Raw genomic sequence first — 8,647 nt, forward strand, 5'->3', positions numbered from 1 at the left:
GGGGGTTGGAGAAGGGTTGAACTGTATGCTGGATCCAGTTTGGAATTTTTTTTTGTTTTCTATTTTATCGATTTTTTCCAGAATTTTTTCTTCCATTTAAATTTTTTTTTTTTTCACTTTTCAAAAGGATTAAGAAATTTTATTGCTCTTGCGGGCTATGATTATGTTTCATTTGTTAGAAAATATATCGGAATTCACTTTGAATTATTTTCTCGAAAATTTGAGTTTTCCGATTTTTAAAAATTTTCTATATAATTTTTTTTTGAGAATGCATTACGTAAAAAATAATCTCAAAATTGGGGAATTTTAAATTTCTTTCATTTTTCAAAATTTATTTTATTGATTCTATGGATCAGGATTATTTCTCAAGAGCTTTATAATTTTTCAATTTTTTTTTAAATTTATTGTGCAGTTAATTTTTTTGAAAATTGAAGTTTTTTTGCTTTTAAATTTTTAAAATTTTTGTTTTGTTTTTTGTTAATGTTTCCTTGAAATTGTCGGACTTTTGGGTCATTATGTATTATATAAGGGATAATCATGAAAAGTGGCTCACTATCTTTTAATTATTAACCCAAGAGTGAATTTGTTACGAGTGGTCTCCTTTCTCGCATACCAGAGGAGCCTTTACGGTCAACTTCGGCCAGTTATGTTCAGCGGGTACGAGGTCTACGGGTCTCGTTACGGAATTAAAGTGAGAATAGAGTATGGAATAATTGCTGAGGAGGGAATATTTCAACGTTTTTAATAAAGAAGGGTCTCGTTACAAGGGACGAGACATTAACCTCCCTCATCTGTTCAAATTAAAAAAACATTTTCCAACAATTTATTCCTGAATCTAATGAAGATAACAAAAACAAAAAACTCAGTGTCATAAAACATTTTAAAAGAAACATTAATTGCATGGTGAACTAATCAGTTTTCAATTAATATTGCAAATCAGATTTTGTCATATAATTCAATCTTTTATGAGAACAACTAAATTGGAGATGTATAAAATATTTCATAGAATATAAATGAGCAATTATGATTGTGATTAATGAATCAATCATGGGGGGCCGCGCCCCCTGCTCGCTTCGCTTATGAACCCCGGAGGGGCTCGGCCCCCCGCTCCGCTCATATGAGGGTTTCGTGGATGGAGAGCCCCATGTGAGGTCTCATTGATGTGATCTTTTATATAAGGATCCACATAAATGAGCTTCATCTGATCAAAAATGAGCCTAACCCCCATTAGACCTCTGACCCTATCAAATATATTGAAACTCTTTATAATATTTTACGAAATATATGAATAGGCCGAAAAAATCACACCTTGTTGTTATATAAAAGGGGAATATATATTAATAAATCAGAATACTAATGATTAAGAAATCTGGAATAAATACGGGGGGGCTCCCCCCCCCGCTTGCTTTGCCCGCTCTCCCCCACATGAGGGTCTTGTGCGTGGGATTTTATATGTGGGTCCCTATAAATAAACCGCACAAAACCGGAAATCCCGTACTTTTGACCCTTGCCAGATGCCTGACCCTCTCAAATGGATTGTAGATCTTTGCAATATTTTACGGAATATATGAATTGTCTACGAAAAATATGGATTGTCTGTATCAATGACATGCGGGTAATGAGGGGCTACGCCCCCTGCTCGTATCGCCTATGAACCCCGCGAGGGGGCTTGGCCCCCTCGCAGGTTTTGCTTGATCTCTCCTCATATGATGGTCTGGTGACTCCGTATGACCCCGACCCTTATGACCCTTACTCTCAAGGATTCCCAAGAAATTATCCTCGTACCAACATATTGAAATTGTATTTTTCGTCTGTTCTCTGCCTTCTTCATAAAACGCGTCTTCAAGAAAATTGTCTTCCTATGCAATAAATAAAAAAATCTATTCTAACGAAAAAAAATACTAGAGAGGGGCAGCGTGAGAGGTCCAGAGGCGGGCTGACGAGTATCAGAAGAGGGACCCCTTTCAACTAAAAGGGGGATCCAAGGCGTTCCGACCGGAGGGGCCGGGGGGGTGAGGGCGGTGAAACGACGTAGGGGTAGATATGGGCTAGCATCGGATTCTATCTTCACGTATTGATCAACGCCTCGCCACCCTCTACAGTCCAGTTGGATATAAAGGGGGGAGAGGGGGGGGGGCAGCTGGCCGCAGCTACGGCCACTGGACCGACCACCGGTCTCTTGATGCCTCCGTTGTTCGTGTGCGTTATTTCACGTATAAATGCGACTCATCTCTTGCCTCTCTCTCCCTCTCACTGTCACAATCTCAGCGATTGGTGGGAGTCGGGGCGGAGGGGAGAGGGGGCGCCCTTCATTCGCCTTGTTCCTGATTTTGTAACGAGTGTATGGGATATGTGAGGACACAGGGATGAAACTCTCTCAACAATGGATACGTGTTTGGACTTGAAATTTTTTTTTTTTGTTTCAGAGATGAATTCTGTTTTTGGCTGAAATGAAAATAAAAATGAAAATGAAAATGAATATGAAAACAAAAATAAAAATAAATGTAAGTCCTTAAAAAAAATCGCCAGACAAAAGCAATACCGTCACTCGCCCCAATCCATAAGAAACTCATCCGCAAGAAGAAGATCTCTCCGAAGGAGACAGTAGAGAGGACCAGTGGCGAGTGCGGCTGATTGGATGTCGCCCTCGCACTCGCGACAAAATCGAGCACCAGCTCCCGAGTGAGAGGGAATACCTCCCGGGGATGGACTGCCATCCTCAGCGGGACGGGGGGTTTCAGGGAGGTGCAAGGAGGCATCATAGACATTCCGTAAGACATACAGCCATGCTCCCGGGTAGGTGAATGGTCAGTGAGACTTGGAGTTCTGGCAGTGACCACTGCGCGTCAATACATACGTGGGGGGAAAAGGGGTTTTTGCGCCGGCGCAAAAACCCCTATTTTCATCCCTTATCTGAAATAACTCACATCGGGAAGAAAAATTCAAATAAAAAAATATGAAAAATCCGAAAAATGGCGGATTTTTTCATTGCAATAAAAAATTAATTTTCTGGAAAAGAAAAAAAAATATTGGACGATATGAGAGATGCTTAGGGTGAGGCGGATGAACTCGATAATGAGATGAGAAACAATTAGTCTTGGTGTATCGATCGGCTAACGGGTGGGGGTGGGGGTGATGAGGGGGATGAGAATGAGAATTCAGGCTGAAGGAGCAATATCGTGTCGGTAATGTTTCTTCATTAGTGCGAGAGGCAATCTCCTTTATGGCAAGAAATCTTGCGCCATTCTCACTGGCTCCTAGTCGTCTCGACGGCCATCTTGCGTCCAACATTTTTTTTTATGTCTTTACTCTTCGCAGATTGTAACGATAATTTTTCATCCCCAGAATATTCTTATTTCGATTGATTCGGAAGATTATAATCTGCTGATGATGCATCGAAAGCAATTTTTTGAGGTTGGAAATGTTGGTGATGACTTTGTCATTTTTGATCGATTGAGAGATAGATTCTTTGAATTAAAAATTCATTGAATGTCATTGAAACTCGTTCAATTTGGACGGAGAATAGCCATTGGGTCAGTGGCTACGGGAAGATAATGAAGGTTCATGGTAACTCCTCAGCCCTCTCCTTGGGGAATATCTCCCTCCTCTCAGAGGATCTAGGCATACCAACTGCTCTCTTTCTCTCGCCCGTCGTTTAGGTTCTCGCGGACTAACGTCTAATCGAATTATACCCTGGCTACATCCTGGATCCCTTAACTACCGGTCATGTCCACTGTAACCACCACAATTTCATTCTCCAATTTTTTTCCCTCCTTTTTCTTTCATTGATTTGGACTGAGGCTAACTGTCTTATTAAGAAAATGGAAAAGTTGGATATGTGTCGGGTGTGTTCATTTGGACGAAGTACTTTTGCGCCTAGTACCTTTCTGTCAAGTATTTTAATGTCAAGTACTTCGATGCCAAGTACTTTCTGTCAGGAGTTTTACTGCCAAATGTTTTTGCACATTTCTATGTCAAATACTTTTTTTTCAAGTACTTTCGTTTTGAGTACTTTGTTGACAAGTCAAGTACTTTGCTTTTCTCTCAAGTACTTTCATGTCAGCTACTTTTACGTCAAGCACTTTTCCGTAAACTATTTCAATCTCAAGTATTCTAATGTCAAGTACTTTCATGTCAAGTACTCCCTGATAGGAGATTTACTGTCAAATACTTGCGCCCATTTTTATGTCGAATACTTTTCTACCAAGTACTTCAATTCCGAGTACTTCGCTGACAAGTCAAGTACTGTGCTTTTTTGTCAAGTATTTTCCCATCAAGTATTTTAATGTCACGTATTTTGATGCCAAGTACTCCCTAATAAGAGATTTACTGTCAAGTGCTTTGCTTCTCTGTCAAATACTTTCCTGCCAACTGCTTTGATGCCAAGTATTCTCTGTCAAATGTTTTTCAACATTTTCATGTCAATTTTTTTTCTGTCAAGCACTTCAATGCCGAGTTCTCAATTGACAAGTCAAGTACTTTGCTTTTCTGTCAAGTACTTTCATGTCAGCTACTTTTACGTCAAGCACTTTTCCGCAAACTATTTCAATCTCAAGTATTCTAATGTCAAGTACTTTCATGTCAAGTACTCCCTGATAAGAGATTTACTGTCAAGTACTTTGCTTCTCTGTCAAATACTTTCCTGCCAACTGCTTTGATGCCAAGTATTCTCTGTCAAATGTTTTTCAACATTTTCATATCATTTTTTTTCTGTCAAGCACATTAATTCCGACTATTTAATTGACAAGTCAAGTACTTTGCTTTTCTGTCAAGTACTTTGATGCCGTCTACTCCCTCTCAAGAACTTTACTATCAACTGCTCTGGCACGAAGTATCATCATATCAACTGCTTTATGTCAAGTACTTTCCTGTCAAGTACTTCTCCGTCAACATTGTTTTTGCCAAGGACTTTCAAATGCTTCAAGTACTTCACAAAGGACAAAAGGCGAGGTGACCATTCAAAAATACAATTCCTCTCTCAATACCCCGAGCAATATCCCCAAAACCGAATGTTTGGTTTAATTACAAAAATACTTCTCGAAAATGTCACATATCCCTGTGAGTCTAATAAGCGTGAAGGAACAGATGTGAAATAGCCAGTTCTCAATTGCAGAAGGGGGTGGACAGTGTCCCAGTGACACGCACATATACAGCATTATGGGGAGAATTTTCGGTGAACCCCGAATGGCCATCTCTCTTCCCCTCCACCTCATATCTAATATTAACTACATTTATTCGCGTTGTCTCAAATTAACCCCTGACTCTGTGCCATTGTATCCACCGTATGTCCATCGTATCCACCCTCAACACTCACCCCACTGCTTTCTATGCTCTCTTCTCCCCTCCCCCTCCTGTCGCCCCCCCCCCTCACTCTCGGCAATAATATGAACTCCACGGGTATTACCATCATAATACCAGGAGAATGCGGGGGTGAAATGAGATGAGTGGAGAAGTACCGGGGATAATACTACCACCTTGTGTGTGTAAATGGCCGGATGGTGAAGTTGTGTATACATCCACCCCTTGACAAATTCATATATTGCTTACACACTTGTTTTATGTGTGATAAATCATATCAATAGTGACATAAAATTCATTCGCCGGAGGGGATGAATATGCGTGAAGTGTCGATTATAAATTTGAAGAATGTGGAGGAAATGGAAAAATGTCAATAAAGTCACTTGTCAATTGGAATGAGGGAAATGTTTTACGTCATTCGATGAAAATTTATTGATAAAAGAAATTAAATTTATCGACCTGGTCTATGTTAGTATTTGAAGAAAATACGGTTGGGCTTGGGGATAACAGTGGAACCTAGAACTGACAGTTGAACAATAAATTAATGAGTTGAACTGAGGATGACAGCTGAACCTAGAAATGACAGTTGAACACAAAATTAACGAGTTGAACCGAGGAATGACAGGTGAACCCAAAAATGACGGTTGAACCTAGAACTGACAGTTGAACAATAAATAAATGAGTTGAACCGAGGATGACAGGTGAACCTAGAAATGACAGTTGAACACAAAATTAACGAGTTGAACCGAGGAATGACAGGTGAACCCAAAGATGACAGTTGAACCGAGGATGACAGGTGAACCCAGACATTACAGTTGAACAAAAAATTAACGAGTTGAATCAGGAAATGACACATGAACCCAAAATTGACAGTGGAACCGAGGATGACAGCTGAACCCAGAATGACAGTTGAACCCGGAAAATAACAATTGAACAAGAAATTAAAGAATTGACCAGAACACGGCAGATGAACCTAGGAATGACTCGTGAACCACGAATTGACAGTTGAACTCATGATGACAGCTGAACCAAAATTTAAACACTTGAATCAAGGTTCAATACTTAAATTAACAACTGCCAAGTTGAACCCAAAATTGTCAGTTGAAACGCGAAATAAAATTTAAAAAAATAAAATTTCAATGACAAAATAATGGTTGAACCCACAGATAATTAAAGCAAACGGTGAAATGGCACCCAAGGAATGACAGATGAATGAAAAAATGGCTCTTGACCCGATAAACAATGGCTGCACCAAGAAATTATCATCATCACTCACCCCCCAGAATATTCCCAATTCCTAAAAGTCGATCTGAACGAACAAAAAAAGACAATTTCCATCAGAAAAAAGTTCTCAATTTTTTCACTTCATGTATCCATCTCATAGCTCCTGAGCACCGACACCGAGGCTAATGTATTCAAATGATAAACCCCCCTGTTCTCCTCCATAGAGCGTCAATTTATTAAATGGAAAGATTGCAAATTTCCCGACATAAAGTGCCTGGCAGAAGACTAATGGTACCATCTCGACAATGCAGGGTTGAACCTAACGCCGAGAGAAAGAGAGAGGAAGACAACAAAACACGAGAGGGAGATGAGGATGGATAAAGATGGGGTGTCTGCGAGGTGTAGGGCGGGGTGAGGCATAAAAAGAAGCCACGTGAGTGATTAGAGCCGGGGAATAGTGGCCTTGCGTATGGGGTCAATCTGAGGCTAATCAAATCATGCGGGATCGACCGAGAGAGTAGTCGACTACTCCACGGGGTGCCCGAGCGATCGTTGGCCCAGGCCATTTCCGTCCGGCGCCGGCTGCTCTCTCTTTTTATGCTCGGGTGTCTTGTCTCGGTGTATTTGATACGCGAGCTTTATTAATTCCATCGCCACGGGCGGGGAGGGGGGAGGGGGCTTGTGTGCAGACGGCTCATATCAACCCCACACGAAAAATCTGGCTCATCACCAGTCACCCAGTTAATACGATGGGTTACGTATTTCATGCCGCCACTAATATCAGGAAGTCGTGGAGTGTGAGTGATTGATTGACATATTTTCGATGTTATTGATGGATTTTTCGGGTGTTTGATTTTTTGTCCAGCTGGAGGGATGGGGAAAAATTGGGGACAGAAATGTTGATGACTTCAGGGTTCAGATGGATTTTCACGAGAATTTTTGCTGATTTTTGAGAAGAAGATTCAACTAAGATGGAATTGTTGAACAGAGGGATGACCGTTGAACCAAGAATTGACATGTGAACATGACATGACAGTTGAACTGAACGTGACAGCTGAAGAAGAATTGACATGTGAACTGAGATGTGACTGTTGAACCTCGAATATCAGCTGAAATGAGAGATGACAATTGAGTCTAAAATTGATGTGTGAACCGAGACATGACAGTTGAACCTTGAATGACAGCTGAACCGAGAGATGACAGTTGAATTAAGAATTGATATGTAAAGCAAGACACGACAGTTAAACGTTGAATGTACATTGAATGAACCCACAGATAGCAGTTGAACAGAATATGACAGCTGAACCGACGGATAAAAGTTGAATTAAAAATTGACATGTGAACATGACATCCCAGTTGAATGACATCTGAAAGAAGGCACCTTGATTGACGTCTGAAACAAGCGATTCGAACTAACAATTTATACGTAGACCAACACATGACAGTTAATCCTCGAATGACAAATGGCCCCCAGATGGCCTTGAAATGAACATGACAGATGAACCGCGGGATGACAGTTGAACAAAGCATTGCCATGTCAACCACGGCACCGCAGTTGACCCTTGATATGACAATTGCACCAAGCCTCGTGATTTGACCAATAAAATGACAGTTGAACCCACCCAAGTTGACAGCTGAACCGCGAACACTGTCAAACCTACCATTCGCCATATCTCAGGACCTACTGCGCCGAATTCGCCCGTCTTTTTTTCCATCCCAACTAACATTTCCCTGCCCAACCAACGGCGCTACCAATCGCCCCCAATTTCATCAACTCCTCAACCATAAAAAACCTCTTCTCAAATTAACAACAATTTCCTCAATCCAATAAATTTTTCACCGTCTCAACCACATCCTCTCCTTTTCATTCACCTCTTTTCCCATTCATCCTACATAACCCCAACAAACTCAAACTTTTGAATGCAGCTGAAGCGACGACGAGCAGTGGCAAGATAAGCAAAGTACGGTTGGTGGTGTTGCATATTGATTGACGGGCCGGTTTTCCTCTCTTCTCGCTTCTATCTTCTCCTCAAACCTCCGCATACAGGTTTTGTGCTTGGGTGTGCGCGCGGCAAACTGTAGGTATGGATGAAGGTAAAACTGGTGAGATAGGGAAATAGGTGGG

This window comes from Diachasma alloeum, unplaced genomic scaffold, assembly GCF_001412515.2.
Source record: "Diachasma alloeum isolate Michigan unplaced genomic scaffold, Dall2.0 Dall_scaffold_00186, whole genome shotgun sequence".
Taxonomy (NCBI): domain Eukaryota; kingdom Metazoa; phylum Arthropoda; class Insecta; order Hymenoptera; family Braconidae; genus Diachasma; species Diachasma alloeum.